We start from the raw sequence: 21,442 nt of genomic DNA, 5'->3' as shown, positions 1-21,442 counted from the left end.
TGCAGATTTCTATGGTTGCATCCAAAAGCAAGTATATCTGAGCTATAGCAATAACCATAACAACAGAAATGCTTCTCAAGGCAGTTCCTCTTTGAAACACACCCCTAAAATGCTGATCAGCAGTAGCAGGGGATGAGAACATGTGGGGATGTTATATGTGTGGCAATTAGGACTTCTGCTTTCACTTCAGCATTTCCCACTGTTCTATAGTTAACAGCACTTTGGATGGGGACATATGAGAAGAGCTTTACTTTGTAGACCAATTTCCTCTTTCAAGAGACAAATTTCTTCATGTTAAATATGCATTCCACAGGGGTTCAAAAATTTCAATTGAAAAGTCAAATAACTTTTATTTCAAAATGACAGACAACATACAGGGTTACTGTAATCTAAATCTGTCTACTAAAATGTTTTAAAAGGTATGAATTTACTGTTGCATACAGCGGCCCTCACTACCATGCAACAACCACAAAGAAGAATGCCTCATTATAGACTTAAGCACCTACCCACTTCCTGTTGAAATGCAGGGTGAGGCTGAACCTACAAATATAACTAGACTCCCTCCAAACACAAGGAATTACTGACAAATCAGTTTAGGTCACTAGAGTTATGTCCAAAGGAGACAGTAAGACAGAAATGGAACTCCTAGAGTGGACAGAGAAAGTATCTGACTGGGAGAACCAAAAAAAGCTTATATGTGGGGACACCTGGGTGGCTCAGCAGTTGAGCGTCTGCCTTCGGCTCAGGGTGAGATTCCGGAGTCCTGGGATCAAGTCCCACATCAAGCTCCCTGCGTGGAGCCTGCTTCTCCCTCTGTCTGTGTGTCTGCCTCTCTCTCTCTCTCTCTCTGTCCCTCATGAATAAATAAACTCTTTAAATAAATTCATTCATTAATTCATTCCAGTATCTTACTCCTTGAGCATACTGTACATCTATCAAGAACCATTCACATCTGGTAATTCCATAACTTTCTATTACCTTTTGGGGGCAATACCTTTTATTTTTACTTTTATTACTCTTTAGACCCTAATCATAGCTTTGCTCTTAAAGTTAAAACTGGGGGATCACTTTTGCCTCTAAAATTGTTTTTTTTCTTGGGATGCCTGGGTGGCTCAGTGGTTGAGCGCCTGGCTTTGGTTCAGGGTGTGATCCTTGGTCCAGGATTGAGTCCTGCATCAAGTCCTGCCAGACAGTCCTGCATTTCTCTCTCGGCCTGTGTCTCTGCCTACCTGTGTGTGTCTCTCGTGAATAAATAAATCTAAATGAATGAATGAATGAATGAATGAATGAATGATTTTTTTCCCCCTAGTATCAACTATTCCATAGAAGACTGTATGTCTCTTAAGTGGCCAAAATGAGGCGTTTTCAGTTGGTTGTCTAAAGAAAATATATTTAAACAGTAGAGCTAGAAACCTGGATTCTAGTTCTTAATCTAATGATGACTGGCAAATGTGGAAAAATTTCAATTCATCCTTCTAGTTCAGCTTTGGGCTATACTAAAAAAATGCTCAAAAGATGTATACTAAACTGAGATTTTGTTTGCAAAGTATTCTGATCTCCAAAGAAAAGATTTATTCACATAAAATCTTTCTTGTATCTCTATCCAGGCCCAAGTTTCCTGTTATGTATCGAGTTATAATACATAGGGTCTACATTGTTATCACTGATGACTTTCAGTTACAAAGTTCATTCCACATTACAAATCTAATGCCAATTTCTAGCAATACCCAATTCATCAAAATGCAATCATTTGAAATACTCTATCTATCTAAATGGGCTTACTTTTACTGATTGAATACATATAAATTTTGAATGATTTTACTCAGAAATGGAGAAATCTTACCCCTGCTATTTGTGGGTACTCAAATACCAGATTTCTTTCAGCTATAGTTCTTAATTCAGCATTAAATTCACACAGGAGTTTAACTAACTAGCATTTAAATTAAAAAATTGAAAAGAAAAAAAATTCCCATAGGAGTTTAACATGAAAAACAACTAAGCTGTTCTGAAAAACAAATACCAACACAAAGCACAAAACAAAGTATCAAATCTCAACAAACCAATTCATTTAGAGTTAAGATTACAGAACTATGCCAATAATTCACACAAGCCCCAATAAATATCTTTCATTTATAAGACCTTCCTTTTTTATTTATTACCAATGACAGAAAGAGTGATCTCCAGTTAGTGGTGCCTATATATCTGAGGAAAGAGGATAGATACAAATTGCATTCCTCTTGGGGCACTTGGGTGGCTCAGTCAGTTAAGTGACCAACTCTTGGGATCCCTGGGTGGCTCAGCAGTTTGGCGCCTGCCTTGGGCCCAGGGCGCGATCCTGGAGTCCTGGGATTGAGTCCCACGTCGGGCTCCCTGCATGGAGCCAGCTTCTTCCTCTGCCTGTGTCTCTGCCTCTCTCTCTCTCTCTCTATCATAAATAAATAAATAAATAAATAAATAAATAAATAAATAAATAAATAAATCTTTTTTTAAAAAAGAAGTGACCAACTCTTGATTTCAGCTCAGGTCATGATCTCAGGGTCATGAGATGGAGTTCCACACAGGGCTCAGCGCAGCATCTACTTGAGATTCTCTCTCCCTCTCTGCCTCTCTCCCTGCTGTGCACGTGATCTAAAACAAATAAATAAGACCTTAAAAAACTATTCCTAAAATATATATATACCTGCGCTTGTGCTACATATGGGAACACACTGTTGGTTTTTGTGTTAGAATATCTAATCCCATTTTATTACCTTACTCAAAGGTAGAGAGGAGGTGTAACCTAAGTGTAACCTTTCTTTCCTGGTTCTTACAAGTAGCAGTGAGTATTATACTAGGTTAAGATCCCTACAGACAAGTCACTGGAACAACCACTGGTGGATTAGATACAGAGGCACATCAGAAAAGAAGGGAAGGAGATATTCAGAGCTGAATCACATATCAGGCACTAAGTCTCATCCTGCCAACTGTCTAACCATTCATTTGATTCATTTTTATTTTTTTAAGATTTTATTTATTTATTCATGAGAGACACAGAAAGAAAGAGAGAGAGAGGCAGAGACATAGACAGAGGGAGAAGCAGGCTCCATGCAGGGACCCCAATGCGGGACTCGATCCTGGTACTCTAGGATCAGGCCCTGAGCTCAAGGCAGATGCACTTAACTGCTGAGTCACCTGGGCGTCCCTATTTTTATTTTTTTATTTTATTTTATTTTTAAGTAACCTCCACACCCAATATGGGGCTCAAAATCACAACTCCAAGATCAAGAGTTGCAAGCTCTTCTTCTGAGTCAGCCAGGCACCTCTAACTATTCATTTTAATCTCTATGATGCCTCACTTCATATTTCAAGCTTCTCTCTGGGGTAACTGCTCCCTCTCTGGGATAGAAAGGCCAAAAAAGAAACTGACTTTACACAACTGCGAAAGGCCGGGGGAAAAAAGGTTGCAGAGCAACAACAAAAAAGGAGATTCAGCAAAATGTTTTGCTGACAGCTCAGGGCAACATACAAACACACCGTGTGGTCATGGAGCAGGCAGGAGCAGCAGTCCTGGATGTGACTGTTAATATACCAATGTAAGTAAGGAGAGAGACCTAGCAATCACAACTGCATCTGAACACCAGGGAGTGGAATTATGGAGCAAACTGCCATGCAATTCTGTATCAACTGTTCTATTCTGCCAGCTGTAACAAGAATTCATTCCTGAAAAAGTGTCACACACTCATCTGTCACTAACGGCCAAGCTGCCAGCAACTGACTAAGAGTCAGCAGCAAAGGGCAGCTGTACATCTACTTCCTCTCACAAGGTCTATTCACCAATCAAAATATGGGATTTATAAGGAAAAGTCCTTGAGCAGAGGGGAAGTAAGTACCTATTCTTTTCTTTCTACCCTCAGTTTACTAGGCAGTTACCAAAACCCTCAAAATCTAATCAGCAGTGCTGTAGAAGAGTAAGAACATGGACAGTAAGAGACAGAGATATGGGTTTCAACTCACTACTGCCAAATTTGAGCTTTGGGACCTTGGCAAGCAGTGAAATCTGTTTTCTAATCTGTTAAAATAGTGTAATGATTCCTAGTCTGTAAGGCTGTTGTGAAGAAAAATGAAATAATGTATGTATAAAATGCTTAACACAGAGCATGGCACAAAATAATTATAATAGTTGTAGCGATGGGTGCCTGGCTAACTCAGTCAGTAGAGCATGTGCTCTTGATCTTGGGCATATAGCTTACTCGAAAATACCCCATACTGGACAGTTTACTTTAAAAACAAACAAACAACAACAACAACAAAAAACAGCTGTAGTGATTGTAGTAGTAACAGTAGTAGTGGTGGTGGTGGTGGTGGTGGTGGTGGTGGTGGAAGTACTAGTTCTATACATATCTAGCATTTAAGTATGTGCAAGGCACTGTTCTAAATATTTTATATGTGGTTCTCTCAACCATTAAAACTATTAGTAAGTTTCAGGTCATATTAAAAGTTAATTATAGTACCCTTATTAATCAATGAGTATTTATCAAGTAGACACTAAGAGACACAAAGAAGTAAAAATCTGTCCCTTGACTAAGAGTTTATATAATTTAATTGAAGAGACAGATAAAACCACAGTTAAGTAACAATACAGCAAATAAATAGAAGTTTGGTTATCAAATGAACAATATAGTCAATGATGACAATAGAAAGGATGAAAACCATCACTGTGAACTGAAGGGATTGAACAGACTTCCTGGAATAAAGATCTGGGTAGGATCTGGATATAACAAAGAGGGGTACACTTATCATGATGAATGCTGAGTAATGTATAGAATTGTTAAACTGTATATTGTACACCTGAAACTAATGCAACACTGTATGTTAACTCTACTAGAATTAAAATTTAAAACTTCACTTAAAAAAAAATACATCTAGGGGCATCTGGCTGGCTCAGTTGGTAGAGCATGAGACTCTTGACCTTGGGGTTGTAAGTTCAAGCCCCACATTGGGGGTAGAAATTACTGAAAAATAAAATCTTAAAACAATACATCTAGGGATGCCTGGGTGGTTCAGTCAGTTGAGCATCTATCTGCCTTTGGCTCAGGTCATGATCCCAAGGTCCCCCGGGCTCCCTTCTCAGTGGGCATCTGCTTCTCCCTCTCTCTCTGCTTGTGCTCCCCTTGCTTGTGTTCTCCTACTCTGTCAAATAAATAAATAAAATCTTTTTCAAAAAAGTATATCTAAAACATTAGAAAAGATAGTAATAAAGACAGAAGGTTTTGGGATCCCTGGGTGGCTCAGTGGTTTAGTGCCTGCCTTTGGCCCAGGGCGTAATCCTGGAGACACGGGATCGAGTCCCACATCAGGCTCCCTGCATGGAGCCTGCTTCTCCCTCTGCCTGTGTCTCTGCCTCTCTCTCTCTCTCTCTCTCTCTCTGTGTCTCTCATGAATAAATAAATAAAATCTTAAAAAAAAAAAAAAAAAAGGACAGAAGGTTTTCCAGGTGGGAGTAATATAAGCAGAAGTCTCAAACTTAAGTCTACCATTAAGAATTTATGGAAAGGTCACAATTGTAACGGGCTTTTTACCACATTTCGTCAAATCTAAGATGCCAATGATTATGAGATGTATTATGATTGAAGACATGTTAGAAATGTGGGGAAAATATACCTCTCAGAAACAATGAAATACACTTTTTCCTATGAGAGTAGACAAGATGACCTATATGCCATGTATGATTTCTTGAACTTAGACTTATAAGAGAATATTCAAATTTCACCAAACCATCAATACCACAGGAAGAACAAAGATAAAATGAGAGACTGGAACTCTACTCCACTATTTGCAAGGCCACAATATTTACCTCCTAATCAGTAGGTTATATACTTGAACATAATTATCGTCGTTTTAATATCTTTGTTTGCTAATTCCATCATCTCTGTCATTTCTGTTTCTACTGCCTGATTTTTCTCCTAGTAATGGACCACATTTCCTGGTAAATATGGTATCTTCTGATTGGATGTTAGACATTATCATTTTAAAATGCTGAATATCTAGCGCTGTTGCCTTGGTTTCAAAAATGTTGGACTCTGGGATGGCTGCCCTCAGCAGTTGGGCATCTGCCTTTGGCTCAGGGCGTGATCCTGGAATCCCAGGATCGAGTCCCACATTGGGCTTCCTGCATGAAGCCTGCTTCTCCCTCTGCCTATATCTCTGCCCCCCCACCCCCGTCTCTCTCATGAATAAATAAAATCTTAAAAAAAAAAAAAAAGTGTTGGACTTTATTCTGGTAGGCACTTAACTTTTGGCTCAGTTTAATACCTGTGAGGCTTATTTTTAAGCTTTGTTAGAAGCTCTAGAGGAACCTATACTCTTTGGATATTTTAGCCCCAAGCAAAGATGTGGCCCCTCTGTGATCAGTGCTGGAAGCTCCCTGTGAGCACCCTGGGCTCTCTACTCCGGCTGGTAGGAACTCAAACACCTCCCTGCTCCGGGAACCAGTTAGCTCACAACTTCCTGGTCACTCTTTCCCCAATCTCCCTCAGTGTGGACCCCCCCTCCCAATCATATGTATATAGTCAGCAAAGATTCAAGGGAACCCTGAGGAAATTTCTAGGCAGTTCTTCTTCATAGCTTCCCTCTTCTAGAACTCACCCTCACAGCTTTCAGTTGCCTCAGCTTCCCTTGAACTATAATCTATCTCTTCAGTTCAGCAAGACCAGTGTGCTCTGCTTGGAATCTGTGCCCTGCTCCATGGTTAAGAGAGATATCTAGGCAGAAAGCCGGAGTAATCACAGGGCTCGCCTCCTTTATTTTCCTTCTCACAGTGATCACAGCCCTGTGCTTCTTGTTTAGGTCAGGGTTGATTTCCACTCTACTTTTGCAAGGCCCTCAATAATAAAGAGGTATTAAAAAATTCTTAAAGTCAGATTAGTTTCGATTTATCTTCAAGTGTATAATATGGGGTACTTTTGGAACAACAGGAAAAAGTAGGTGTCTTAAAATCAAACAAACAAGAAAGCATTGCAAATAAGTAGGATACTATCATTATAAGCATATAATACATTTGGATAGTATTTAACTTTTTGAATCAGAATTAAGAACAATGACAGAAAGTTCTTTTCTTAAAGCTAATACTCATTATTAATATGAGTACCTACCTACCCTCAAAAATCAATATAGCTTGGTGAACCCAGAGGCATGTTCAGGCAAGGGATTCAAGGATTTCCTGAGCCACTAGTTATATGACTTTGCGTCTGGTTAATCCCTCTGAGCCTCATCTGTACAATGGGCAAAATAAAGCCTATTTCATACAACAGTTCTAAGGATAAAATAAAATAACGTATGCGAGCCTTCTAGAGTGATGTCTAACACTCAGTAAGTACTCAGTAACTGATAGCTCTCATTACTACCATTAATTCAAAGGAATGCTGAGTTTGTTTGGACTCACTTCCTAGTGGTAATGAAATAATTTAAGGACAGCAGGTCAAATTAAACAGCATTGAACACTACACAAAGATCTCTCCTAATTGGTCCCCTTTTCTTCAGTGTCAGGGAAGGCCAAGTAGTAGGTGGGTCTCTTACCTTCTAAGACGGCTCTCTAGGAGTGTGGAAACAAATGCTGGGAAAGAAATGATGGCCTCTGCTTATATTATACCGATTTTAAAGATTAAGATAAAGGGTATCAGTCTTCCAAATCACAGTCAAGAATCAATCTAGTATTTTCACTTTACGTACTTCGAAAGAAAAAGTGTCTTAAAGGGACTATTATCTGGATTGTGGCATTTCTTTAAAAAATTCCTTTCATCTTAAAGGCCCAAGGCAAATGTCACCACTTCTAAGAAGCCTTCCTTGACTCTTCTAGTCTGAAGTCATTTCTTTCCCTTTCCAAAACGCCAAAGAGTTATGTTGAACCTCTTTCATGGCAGTCACTACATTCTATTTTGTAGTACAGATTTTTGAAGCGCACAACTGAGTACAGGAATGGAGAAACAAAATATCTTTAAACCAAACAGAAGTAGTAGTAACAGCAGCTAATGTGGGATTCTTAAAATTCCTTTGTATGTTATATAGTGTCTGCTCATTAAATGTTTGTTGAATTCCTAAAACATGCCCAGTATTTTTTCACATTTTCTTTTTTTTTTTTAAAGATTTTATTTATTTACTCATGATAGACAGAGAGAGAGCCAGAGGCACAGGCAGAGGGAGAAGCAGGCCCCATGCAAGGAGCCTGACATGGGACTCGATCCCAGGACTCCAGGATCAGGTCCTGGGCTGAAGACAGGCGCTAAACTACTGAGCCACCCAGGGATCCCCTTCACATTTTCTTATATATCTTTAATTCTCAGAACAGTTCTGTAAGGTAAGTATTAGCATTCTGATTTTATAGATGAGAACTAAAACTGAGAGCAGTTCTTTATTAAAGTCACACAGTCAGCTTTTAAACCCAGGTCCATCTGTGTCAATAGTTTATTTTTTATTTATTTATTTTAAAAAATATTTTATTTATTTATTCATGAGAGACACACACAGAGAGAGAGGCACAGACACAGGCAGAAGGAGAAGCAGGCTCCATGTGGGGAGCCTGATGTGGGACTCCATTCAGGGTCTCCAGAATCACACCCTGGGCTGAAGGAGGCGCCAAACTGCCAAACCCCTGGGCTGCCCCATGTCAATAGTTTATGCGTTTACCATGACACCAAACTAACTCTTCACAAAACACTCAAACCAAGAAGTTGAACAAATATGCTCATATTTCTCATTTTCATACACAAGTGCCACCAAACCCCAGACTAGTTTCTTCTCCCTTGAAAAAAAGACTGCGTGCTAACACAAGAAAGCCTTCCTGACATATTTACCCTAGAACTGAAATGGTGTTAATGAGGATAACACACTGCTTTCTCCCTCTCTACACCCAATTTTAGCCAGCTGCTCAGGGGCTTCACATCTTTCACTTTAAACAACATAAACACTGGCTCATTTAAAGTGCCAGCCTCAGATAACATGCTCAGATGCTACTGCTTTTCAAACAAACTCCTGTTTTCAAACAGCCAGGCATTTGGGGTTCCATCACTTCTGATGAGTTACTTTTATCTACAGGGTCCCTGAAAATCACTTTAAGTTTCATTCTCTGTGCACTGTTTGGCTCATCAAATCTTGTCATCAGGGACTTTTTTTTTTTAAGCACCTAATCCTTTATCTTCTTTTACAATGAACCAAAACACATTCCTATGGGTAATTCCTAAACTGTGTATGTATGCTTTAAAATAAAATTCTTCTTTTTCCAAAAAAGCACAGTTGTTTTCCCTTTTTAGCCCAAGTAAAGATAATTATATCAGAAGTGAGTTTTCCCCCACCTCTTTCTGCATATGGGGAATACTGAAGATAAGTCTTTTTTAATTATTAAATGTAAATAGCTCATTAAATATAATCCAATTACTTTAATTGTAAAAAGGAAGTAATTACAATATGTACATGTATTCTTGCCTAGTAGATTTAATATCTTAAATTAATCTTTTCAGCATTAATATTTTAAATTAACCTTTGACATTAGAAAAATGCAAGAAATGGATGTCTCTTTTTAAAAATGTATATATATAATAAAGCCATACTTTATTGATCTTTATTGTGATTTCACCTACAAACAATTTTAGTGAGAACAGCCCCATTCCCACAGAGAGGGGTAATTAAATACCACCTGCCCTAACTGAACTGGTATTTCTTGTCTGCCATAAATCATGTTAAAGGGTGTTTCTAGTGCCTTCTGGGACAAAAAGCCAAGAGATGAATTCTGTGGCATTCCAATAATCACAGAAACCTTACTTAGACAATTCCAAGCCAAAATTTGTTAGAAGCATGTCTTTGCGTATAGTAGCCTAAATTTTCCATTACCTAATTTAATTTACATTGTTACTACCATCTTAACTCCCTAAGACCATCACAAGCATTCTCCTTGCTCTTTGATCTTTAGCTCCTCAAGTTTGCTCTTACATTTTCCCTCAACAGCCATGTGGTTCTTTGTTTTTTACTCTTTTTTGGTGACCAAAGGTAAATAAATTGCAAAGCTAAATCTCTATGAACTGCTTTGAAAATGGGCTCTGCCATGGTCTGTGCACTTAAAAATTTCTATTAAAATGGAGGGAAAAGGCTTACAACACAGATGAGGAATTAAGAAGACTGTACTTTGTTTTTCTACATCCTACCAAAGTCAATGAAAAAAAATTTTTTTAAAGAAATAGTGTACATGTGGGGTGATAGGGGAAAAGGGCGAGGGAGAGAGAATCCCAAGCAGGCTCCATGCCCAACACAGAACCCAATACTGGCTCAATCTCATAAACCTGAGACTATGACCTGAGCTACAATCAAATCGATGGCCTAACCAACTGAGCCACCCAGGCGCCCCTCAGTAAGTGTTGTTTTAAAATATGAATATAAAAATAAATAAATAAATAAAATAAAATAAAATATGAATATATATTTACGGTCACCTGAGTGGCTCAGTCGTTAGGCAATCGACTCTTGATTGTAGCTCAGGTCATGATCTCAGGGTCATGAGATCCAGCCCCGTGTTGGGCTCCATGCTGGGCGTGGAACCTGCTTGGGATTCTCTCTCCCTCTCCCCCACCACCCCACGAGCATGCTCTCTTAAAAAACAAACAAATAAATAAAAATAAAACTTTATTTAAATTGGGACGCCTGAGTGGCTCAGTAGTTGAGCATCTGCATTTGGCTCTGGGCGTGATCCCGGGGTCCTCGGATTGAGTTCTACATTGGGCTCCCTAAAGGGAGCCTGCTTCTCCCTCTGCCTATGTCTCTCCCTCTCTGTGTCTCTCATGAATGGATAAATAAAATCTTAAAAAAAAAAACAAAAACAACTTTATTTAGATTAACACAGAACTCTGTCTAAACTTTAGAAAACAGCAAGAACTATATGAAAATTTATGGGGCAGCCCTGGTGGTGCAGTGGTTTAGTGCCACCTGCAGCCTGGGGTGTGATCCTGGAGACTCAGGATCAAGTCCTGCATCGGGCTCCCTGCATGGAGGAGCCTGCTTCTCCCTCTGCCTGTGCCTCTGCCTCTCTCTCACTCTCTCTGAATGAATAAATAAATCTTTAAAAAAAAAAATTTATGTTGTACAGGTTAACAACCAGGACCATGTTTGTATGGCACTTTCCCTCCAAAAGAAAAGTTTTTTTATTTTATTTTTTTTTATTTTTTTATTTTTTATTTTTTTTAATTTTTTTTTTTTAATTTATTTATGATAGTCACACAGAGAGAGAGAGAGAGGCAGAGACACAGGCAGAGGGAGAAGCAGGCTCCATGCACCGGGAGCCCGACGTGGGATTCGATCCCGGGTCTCCAGGATCGTGCCCTGGGCCAAAGGCAGGCGCCAAACCGCTGCGCCACCCAGGGATCCCCAAAAAGTTTTATTTAAAGTACTAAAAAGCGGGATCCCTGGGTGGCTCAGTGGTTTAGCGCCTGCCTTCAGCCCAGGGCCTGATCCTGGGGTCCAACGATCGAGTCCCGCATGGGGCTCCCTGCATGGAGCCTGCTTCTCCCTCTGCCTATGTCTCTGCCTCTCCCCGCTCTCTGTGTCTCTCATGAATAAATAAATAAAATCTTAAAAAATAAAAAAAAAAAGGAAATGGAGGAGGGCGACTATGACTAACTCCTTTGGTCATTCGGTCTGTAGCCACGTTGGAGCAATTCCTGACTACATAAGGCTGGCTTCTGCTGTCATCCAGGCTAACATTCCAGGAAAGTTATTTTATGGTCTGAAAGGACAGTAACATGGGTCACTGTGGGTTCCTTCATCTCCAAACACTATAATGGACTCTGAACAGTTACTAAAGGTTAGCAGAAGGAATGGAGCCTGATATCTGATGATGATCACAGTCCTCCAGGACAGCACCATTAAAAGACAACAAGTAATTTCACAGGCAAAAGGTGTACTAACAGCTAAAACTTAGCCCCTTTTAGGATTTAAATGATTCAAGTTTCATCTTGATAACACTAGTATTTTTGTACAAAATATATCTTATTAGGCCAGCACTTGAAAGTTAAAAAGGTGTCTTTAAATGCCTGCTGACCTAAAATTGCCATGTTCCATGCTTTAAAGGGATTGATTTTCTGAAGAAGGACAATAAGATGCCAAATTCTGTTCAATGGAGATCAGAATACTACTTGGTGAACCTATTCTGCACCTGTGGAAGTAAAAGAATAAGACTGGCTCACACACCCCAGAGGGAGGATGGTATTTATCTGGGCTCTCCCTATGACCTCTTTGGCAGCAAATGTAAGAAAGTCCTTTTTTGAGGCTAAGGGGCGGGCCCAGGACTTTCAACTACCCATTCAAGCAGGGTTACGATTCCCCTCCTCCATAATTAAGTTCTCTTTCCCACTCTCCATGCATGCATGAATTGCAGTGACATTGACATGGGGGCCTGACATTAGTCTTTGAAGGTCATTTAAATCCTCCTACTTCCAAGCTGCCTTAAAAGGAATGCGTCATCCATTCCACAATGCCCGAGTGTGGGGTTTGACTAGATGATACCCAAAGCGAACTCATCTAAAGCATAAAAAGAAAGAGGTCTCCAAATGCAGGTATCATAAAAAGGACAAATCAAAGAAATAAAACACAATAAAACTCAGTTGCTCAAGAGACAACAGTAAGAGAAACACTAAACATTTAACACTGGATGAATGAAAACACTTGTACTGATAATTCCTTTTATTTAGGAAAGTAGAAAAGGTGATTCACAATATGGTTCCTTTATATGGTTCCAGTCTCCTCTCTTATGACATCTTCATATATACATACCCTTCCCCTGAAGTCCCAAAGACTCTTCCCATGGTTCCCCATCACATCATGTTCTCTCCTTTGCCTCCACACTTTTGCTCAAGTCTGACCACCCACCATGCCCCCAACAACTTCTAAGGTCTTCCAAGATTGAGCTCAAGTGAAATGTCTCTTGACATGCCTTGCCCCAAAGAAGATTGATGCCCCTCCCCATGCACTTTCTAAACTTCAATAACACCTCGTCCATGCCTATCCCTTCACACTACATTAAAATGACTGATTTTCTTACTTGCTCTCCTACTAGACTCTGGACTCTTTAAGGCCAGTGATCAATTGTCTCTATTTTTAGTGCCCACCACCATGCTAAGCACAAAGAGAATGCTCAATAAATATTAACCAAATCAATGAAGCCACAGTTAGCAACTCCTGTGCTCTGGCACTCATGAAGGTAAGGATAGGGAAGGTATCTGGACCTCCAGTCTTATAGTACTGCTTTCTGAGGGAAGAGAACTCAGTCTGAATAGCCCAAGTTCAACCTCTGTTTTAGAATTAAGATTCCTGGTAGCTCACCAGATCACAAAACAGAATCTACATATACTCTTGTAGGAAATGACCAGGGGTCTAATCTGGTACAGAACACAGTGAGACATTAAAAATTAAAAATCAGGGCACTTGGGTGGCTCAATTGGTTGAGTGTCTACCTTCAGCTCATGACTCAGGTCATGACTTGAAAATCCCAGGATACAGCCTGCATCATTCTCAGGCTAAAACATTAATAAGCCTCTGAACCCACCCTTTCCCCACTAAATCAGCTTCTTGCTCCCAATACTCTGTCCCCACCAACTTACCCACCCACCAGCCTGCCTGACTTTTTCCTTTCCTTCCTGCCTGCCTTTATAAATATAAATAGAGCTGGTGAGAATCTGGCAAACAAATGACAATTCTAACTATATGTGAGATCTGTATAAGGTGATATCCACCCCTCCCTCCCTCCCTCCCTCCCTCCCTCCCTTCCTTCCTTCCTTCCTTCCTTGAATCTTATATACCAGATACTATGCCACACTCTGGGGATAAATTCAATAATGTCCTTGCCCTCATGAAGCTTGAAAACTACTGAAGGGGACAAAAATACTCTGTGATAAGTGTGACTACAAACATTAAGTTCGAGGTTTTAATGGAGGCATCCAGCTCAGACTGGGAGCAGAGAGTCATTAAGAAAGGGTATCTTGGGACGCCTAGGTGGCTCAGCGGTTGAGTGCCTGCCTTCGGCCCAGGGCGTGATCCTGGAGCCCTGGGATCGAGTCCCACGTCGGGCTCCTTGCATGGAGCCTGCTTCTCCCTCTGCCTGTGTCTCTGCCTCTCTCTCTCTCTCTGGCTCTCTGAATAAATAAACTTTTTTTTTTTTTTAAGTATCTTGAGGGCAGCCCAGGTGGCTCAGCAGTTTAGCACCGCCTTCAGCCCAGGGTGTGATCCTAGAGACTCAGGGTCGAGTCCCATGTCCGGCTCCCTGCATGGAGCCTGCTTCTCCCTCTGCCTGTGTCTCTGCCTCTCTCTCTCTGTGGGTCTCTCATGAATAAATAAAATCTTTAATAAAAATAAAATTAAAAAAAATTAAAAAGTATCTTTAAAAAAGGGGGAGGTAAGGATGCCTAGGTGGCTCAGTGGTTGAGCGTCTGCCTTTGGCCCAGGGTGTGATCCTGGAGTCCCAGAATCGAGTCCCACATCAGGCTCCCTGCCTCTCTCTCTGCCTGTATCTCTGCCTCTTTCTGTATCTCTCATGAATAAAAAATAAAAATAAAAATAATTTCTTTAAAAAAATAAATAAAAATAAATAAAAAAAATAAAAAAGGGGAGGTATATCTTTATTAAAAAAAGAAACAGATGGGTGTCCTAAAGGACAAAAAATTTAGTTAAAAGAAGTTGCAGATGAAGGCAGCAGTGTGTGCAGAGGCAAATAATGTTCCAAGAACAGCAAATAGCTTGGTGTGACTGAAGTACAAGAAGGCATGAGTGATGAAGCTAATAAGGCAGACAGTAGCCAAAGCACAGAGAGCCTTGCATACTGCACTTTCGTACTGCACTTTTGCACTTGGAATGTGCGGAAGGCTACTGGGAACTATTTAAGATTGAGGCCAGAGAGTGACATGATTGGATTTGCATTTAGAAAGCTCTCTCTGGCAGCAGTGTGGAGAACGTACTACACGAAGGGGTGAGAGACTGAAGCAGTAATCCAAGCGGAAGCACTTCTAATTGATCGATAGAATCTACATAATGCAACATAAAATGATAGAAAGTGCTCTGTACAGTTTGAGGCCAGGCTGTCACTGATAAGCTTTTCCTCCTGAACAATTAAATTACTTAATCTCTCTGGGCCTCAATTTTTACATTCTGAAAAATTTGTTTGTGAAAGTATTACTAGAAGAACACTAGACTAGATCCAATATCATCAAACTTACCTTAATGTTTTAAAATTTATATATACAGGCATTTTAAAAAATACATGTAAGGTAGGGGTACCTGGGTGGCTCAGTGGTGGAGCGTCTGCCTTTAGCTCAGGTCGTGATCCCAGGGTTCTGGGATCAAGTCCCACATCAAGCTCCCCATAGGGAGCCTGCTTCATCCCCCTGCCTATGTCTCTGCCTCTCTCTGTGTCTCTCATGAATAAATAAATAAAATCTTGAAAAATATATATACATGTAAGGTATAAAGAACCATGATAGGGATGCCTCACTGGCTCAGTCTGAAGAGCATGTGACTTGATCTCAGGGCCGCTGAGTTCAAGCCCCACACTGAGTACACAGATTACTTAAACAAACTTTTAAAAAAATTGTGATATAGCCTAGTTTTAGTTTAAGAATATCACCATTAGGGATCCCTGGGTGGCGCAGCGGTTTGGCGCCTGCCTTTGGCCCAGGGCGCGATCCTGGAGACCCGGGATCGAATCCCACGTCGGGCTCCCGGTGCATGGAGCCTGCTTCTCCCTCTGCCTATGTCTCTGCCTCTCTCTATCTCTGTGACTATCATAAATAAATAAAAATTTAAAAAAAAAAAAAAAAAAAAAGAATATCACCATTAGCTTTAAAGTCACCTGCATGACTCTCCCCAAACCTGTTTCCTTCTCTACTATCCAGAAATGTGTTTACCATTCCCTTATTTTTCTTTATAGTTTTATCATATCTGTAACTCTTAACATAGTTTAGTTTCCCATGTTTCTGATCTTTACATGAATCTAATGTACATTCTTCCACAACCTTTCACTCTACAATTTGTTGAAATTCATTCATGTTGCTATAGCCACAGTTTAATCATTTCCACTGTTACATGGTCTTCTATTTTATGACTATACCATGATTTATTTATCCAATCTAAAGATGATAGACACTGGATTTCTCCCAGTTTGGAAATTTTGCTATCACCGACAGTGTGGCTATGGACATTTTTTTCCATGTCTCCTGGTACATGGATAAGGTAAGGGTAGATACCTAGGAGTGGAATTGCTGGGTTATGGGCTATGTAAATATTCAATTATGACATAATGCCAAATTGTTTTCTGAAATGGTTTACACTTCTGCTTGCCGGGTTCTGGTTGCTTCATATCCTTGCCAACATCTTTTGTTGGACTTTAATTTTTGCCAATCTCATGGACATAAAAGATTGTATCATGTAGTTTTAATTTGCATTTCCCTGACAACTGCTAATGAAGCTGAGCATTCCTGACCTTTTGGTAGGAAGGAGCTGCATTTCTCCAAAACACCAAGATCAAATACCTTCTCTGAAAGCCTATAATGCTTTCAGGTCATTCTGGATGCCTGCCTCCCAGCAATTAACCAGATAAAGATTGGTCTCCTTCAGCACTAAGGTAAAACTCTATAACCAAAAATCAGCCATATTGACTGACACCTGTCACAGAAAACCTGAAATTTTTCATCTGAGAACTGAAGGTGAGTTAGGGATTTTAGAAGGACTGAGACTGATGGGGCACCTGGATGGCTCAGGTAGTTAAGAGGCTGCCTTCAGCTCAGATCATGAGCCCAGGATCCTGGGATGGAGCATCCGATTGGGTTCTCTGCTCAGCCAGGAGTCTGCTTCTCCCTCTTCTCCCTCTGCCCCTGCTCTCTCCCACTTTCTCTCTGAAATAAATAAATAAAATCTTTAAAAAAAAAAAAAAGAAGAAGAAGAAGGAGGAGGAGAAGGAGGAGGAGGAGGACGACGACGACGACGACGACTCTGAGACAGAGAAAAATCTGAGTGGGAATGATCAGGGCAATTACGTGATATTTAAAACCAACCCCTCAGTGGGCAGCCCGGGTGGCTCAGCGGTTTAGGGCCGCCTTCACCCCAGGGCATGATCCTGGAGACTGGGGACCGAGTCCCATATCGGGCTCCCTGCATGGAGCCTGCTTCTCCCTCTGCCTGTGTCTCTGCATCTCTCTCTCTGTGTCTCTCATGAATAAATAAATAAAATCTTAAAAAAAAAAAACCCTCAGTAACTGACATCAACATACTTTTTTTAGCCTCCTTTCTGGCCATAGCTTTCCAGTGCACTTACACCTCAGCCACTGCTCATCAGAGGTTGTCCTGTACTCTCCTGCTTCTGTGATCATTCAAGATATCTCCTGCTTCATGGAATACCCACCTTTTATGGGTTTTCCCCCCTCCCTTCTGCTTCTTGAAATTTTATTAATCCTTCCCTGTCCAGTTCAAATGAACTGCTTCCACAAAGCCATCGTGACCCTGTTCCCTAGAAAGAATTAATCAAGTCCTCCTCTGTGTTGATGGCACTCTATTATTCTGTTACTGCATCCATCCCACATTACAGTTTTAACAGGGATAGACTGTGAGCTCTTTGAGGGAAGGTACCATCTTTTAAGGTGGTAAAAAGGTAAGGTGCTGAGCAGCACTTCTGTCACCCATCAATCCCTCATAAAATACTGGATAGAAACAGGAGCACAATCTGCTGAGAAAATAAAGTCTCTAAACAATGGAAAGATCCTCTCCGACTCTTGCTGACTACAAAGAAGAAATGAGAAGGATGCCTGAGTGGCTCAGTGGTTGACCGTCTGCCTTGGGCTCAGGTCGTGATCCCAGAGGTCCTGGGATTGAGTCCCCCATGCGGCCCCCTGCAGGGAGCCTGCTTCTCCCTCTGCTTATGTCTCTACATCTCTCCCTGTGTCTCTCATGAGTAAATAAAATATTGAAAGAAGGGAAAGAAAGAAAGAAGAAAGAAAAGAAAAGAAGAGAAGAGAAGAGAAGAGAAGAGAAGAGAAGAGAAGAGAAGAGAAAAGAAAGAAAGAAAGAAAGAGAAAGAAAGAAAGAAAGAAAGAAAGAAAGAAAGAAAGAAAGAAAGAAAGAAAGAAAGAAGAGAAAAGGTAAGAGGAGAAAAGGAGTGGGAGCTAATGAAGAACAAATTGGGGGATGTATGGGTGGTTCAGCAGTTGAGCATCTGCCTTTGGCTCAGGGCGTGATCCTGGAGTCCGGGGATCGAGTCCCACATCAGGCTTCCTACATGGACTTCTCCCTCTTCTCCCTCTGCCCGTGTCTCTGCATCTCTCTCTGCGTGTCTCATGAATACATAAAATCTTTTTTTTTTAAAGAGAATTTTTTTTAAAGATTTTTATTTATTTATTCATAGAGACACAGAAAGAGAGTGGCAGAGAGAGAGAGGCAGAGACACAGGCAGAGGGAGAAGCAGGCCCCATGCAGAGAGCCCGACGTGGGGCTCGACGTGGGGCTCGATCCAGGGTCTCCAGGATCACGCCCTGGGCTGCAGGCGGCGCTAAACCGCTGTGCCACCGGGGCTGCCCAATAAATAGAAGCTTTAACAACAACAACAAAAAGAACAAATTGGGACAAAACTAGGTCCCTCCCCCTGCTTTTTTTAAAAGAGAGTGAGGGAGGCAGAGACCTAGACAGAGGGAGAAGCAGGCTCCATGCAAGGAGCCCAATATGGGACTCGATCCTAGATCCCAGGATCACACCCTGAACCAAAGGCAGACACTCAACCGCTGAGCCACCTAGGTGTCCCACGAGGTCCCCTTAATAAAGAGCCATGTCAGGAAGGCTGAGAAATGAAAATGTAAATCATGCACAGCCACCTTCTTAATTGGGGGTTCCAAAAGCATGGAAAAAATGGAATTTATAACTAATTTTAAAACCTTAGGCTGGAAACACTCTTTTTAAGATTTTATAAATTTATCCACAAGAGACACAAGGAGAGAGGCAGAAACATAGGCAGAGGGAGAAGTAGGCTCCCTGTGGGAAACCTGATGCAGGACTCAATCCTAGGACCTTGGGATCATGACCTGAGCCGAAGGCAGTTGCTCTACCACTGAGCCACCACCCAGGTGACCCTGGAAACACTCTTAACTATAGAGAATGCACTGAGGCTTGCTGGAGGGAAGAGAAGGTGGGTTAAGTGGATGATGTGTTAAGGAGGGTACTTGTAGTGAGGAGCACTGGGTGTTGTTTTTATTTTTTAAGATTTTATTTATTTATTCATGAGAGACACAGAGAGAGAGGCAGAGACATAGGCAGAGGGAAAGGGAGAAGCAGGGTCCCTGCAGGGAACCTGATGCAGAACTTGATCCCATAACCCAGGGATCACGCCCGATCCAAAGGCAGATGCTCAACCACTGAGCCACCCAGGTGCCCCTAGCACTGGGTGTTTTACATAAGTGATGAATCACTAAATTCTACACCTGAAACTAATATACTGTATGTACACTAACTGGAATTTAAATAAAAATTTGAAAAAAAAAAGAGAAAAATAAATAAAATCTTGGGCTATATCTTGAAATTCATCTGTGCATGGTATTTTCTGGAAGAGAACTACTTCAATTTATTTAGTAGTTAAAGGTTTTCAATTTTTACTTGAGACATCTTGTAAGTTATCTTTTGCTAGGAGTTTGTCCATTTTATCTAAATTTCAAAATAAACCATGATAGTATTCATACTATTCCCTAAATCGAATGGCAAAAATTATTGTTAGAAGTGTAAAATAGCTTTAAGAATGGAATAGTGGCAGAGATAAGGATCCAAGACATAAAGATTTGAGATTCCACAAATTTGCAACATGTTCATGTATCTCTGTGTTCCCAGAATATAGGCTTTTTTGGACACGGGATCATGCCAATCATCACCCTTTCATATACAATATATTCTCAAAAGTATTTGTTGATTTCCTATATCAAATGAAAAATACAAAATTGATAATTCAAGTCAATATTATTTTAATAAGCTGATTTTGATTAATGCATGGTTAACCAGCGTGACACTTGCAGTTGTCTTTATAATAAATGATCTTGGGACGTCTGAGTGGCTCAGCGGTTGAGCATCTGCCTTTGGCTCAGGCCGTGATCCCAATCCCAGGATTGAGTCCCACATCCAGCTCCTTCGGAGGAGCCTGCTTCTCCCTCTGCCTGTGTCTCTGCCTCTCTGTGCGTCTCTCATGAATAAATAAAATCTTTTTAAAAATGAATAAATAAAATAAAACAAAGGTTATTTTTAATAAAGTAAAAACTGGTTTCATAGGCCATTCATTCATTAAATTAGATGTAAAAAAAAAATCTATCCCTTGGGATGCCTGGGTGGCACAGAGGTTAAGCATCTGCCTTCAACCCAGGCCATGATCCTGGAGACCTGGGATTGAGTCCTGCAACAGGCTCCCTGGATGGAGCCTGCTTCTCCCTCTGCCTGTGTCTCTGCCTCTCTCTGTGTCTCTCATAAATAAATAAATAAAATCTTAAAAAAAAAAAAAACTATTCCTTTAAATATAGCAATTCACTGAATTTAAAGAAAAAAATATCAGAAATTTAACAGCTCTTGGAGCACCTGGGCTCAGTGGTTGAGCATCTACCTTCAGCTCAGAGAGTGATCCTGAGTCTCGGGATTAAGTCCCACATCAGGCTTCTTGCCATGGAGCCTGCCTCTCCTCCCTCTCCCTATGTCTCTGCCTCTCACTGTGTCTCTCATGAATAAATAAATAAAATCTTAAAAAAAAAATTAATAGCTCTGAACTATACAATACATATTATTTTTTAAAATAAGAATGTAATTAAGAAAAAAAGAATGTAATTAAGACTACTGTTACTATAAAACCACATTTCGTTATAGAAGAAAAAAAGTCATTTAAGTGGCTTTAAAAAATCATGCTAGTCATTTGTTTAATCTACTCCTTTCCTAAACTTTATGCTGCAGTAGCTAACTAGAAGGAAAACTACCTGAGTTAAATTTCAGTGTCCTTGCTCTGTCTCATCCTTTCCTGCTCTAGTGGAAGTATACTTGTTTAAATACATTCTATTTGAGGAAGAAGAAGCAAAGAGATAGTCTGATCTTTAAAATGCAGAGTGAGTGAGTGAGCAAATAAATAAATAAATAAATAAATAGCAGAGCAGAGCAGAGCAGAGCAGAGCAGAGCAGAGCAGAGCAGAGCAGAGGGATCCCTGGGTGGCTCAGCAATTTGGCGTCTGCCTTCAGTCGAGGGTGTGATCCTGGAGTCCCGGGACCAAGTCCCGCGTCAGGCTCCCTGCATGGAGCCTACTTCTCCCTCTGCCTGTGTCTCTGCCATTCTCTCTCTCTCTCTCTCTGTGTGTGTGTCTCTCATGAATAAATAAATGAAATCTTAAAAAAAAACAAAAAAATGCAGAGCAGATTGTACTAGAATAGTTTTGAAAGC

At 40.6% G+C, this 21,442-nt stretch overlaps 1 protein-coding gene across 3 annotated transcripts in view; it reads right to left on the bottom strand.

Moving 5' to 3' along the window:
• WASF2 (WASP family member 2) overlaps positions 1-21,442 on the bottom strand; it is a 73,064-nt gene that overhangs the window by 27,796 nt on the left and 23,826 nt on the right. Inside the window, exon 2 of one of the 3 annotated variants that reach the window (XM_049105721.1) lies at positions 16,751-16,898. The exons of the other annotated variants lie outside the window; for them this stretch is intronic. The gene's annotated coding sequence lies outside the window, so the exon portion shown is untranslated. The remainder of the gene's footprint in view (positions 1-16,750; positions 16,899-21,442) is intronic. 3 annotated transcript variants of the gene reach the window in all.

Source organism: Canis lupus, chromosome 2, assembly GCF_003254725.2.
Source record: "Canis lupus dingo isolate Sandy chromosome 2, ASM325472v2, whole genome shotgun sequence".
In the NCBI taxonomy this organism is placed as follows: domain Eukaryota; kingdom Metazoa; phylum Chordata; class Mammalia; order Carnivora; family Canidae; genus Canis; species Canis lupus.
This window is presented reverse-complemented; position numbering and strand designations above follow the sequence as displayed.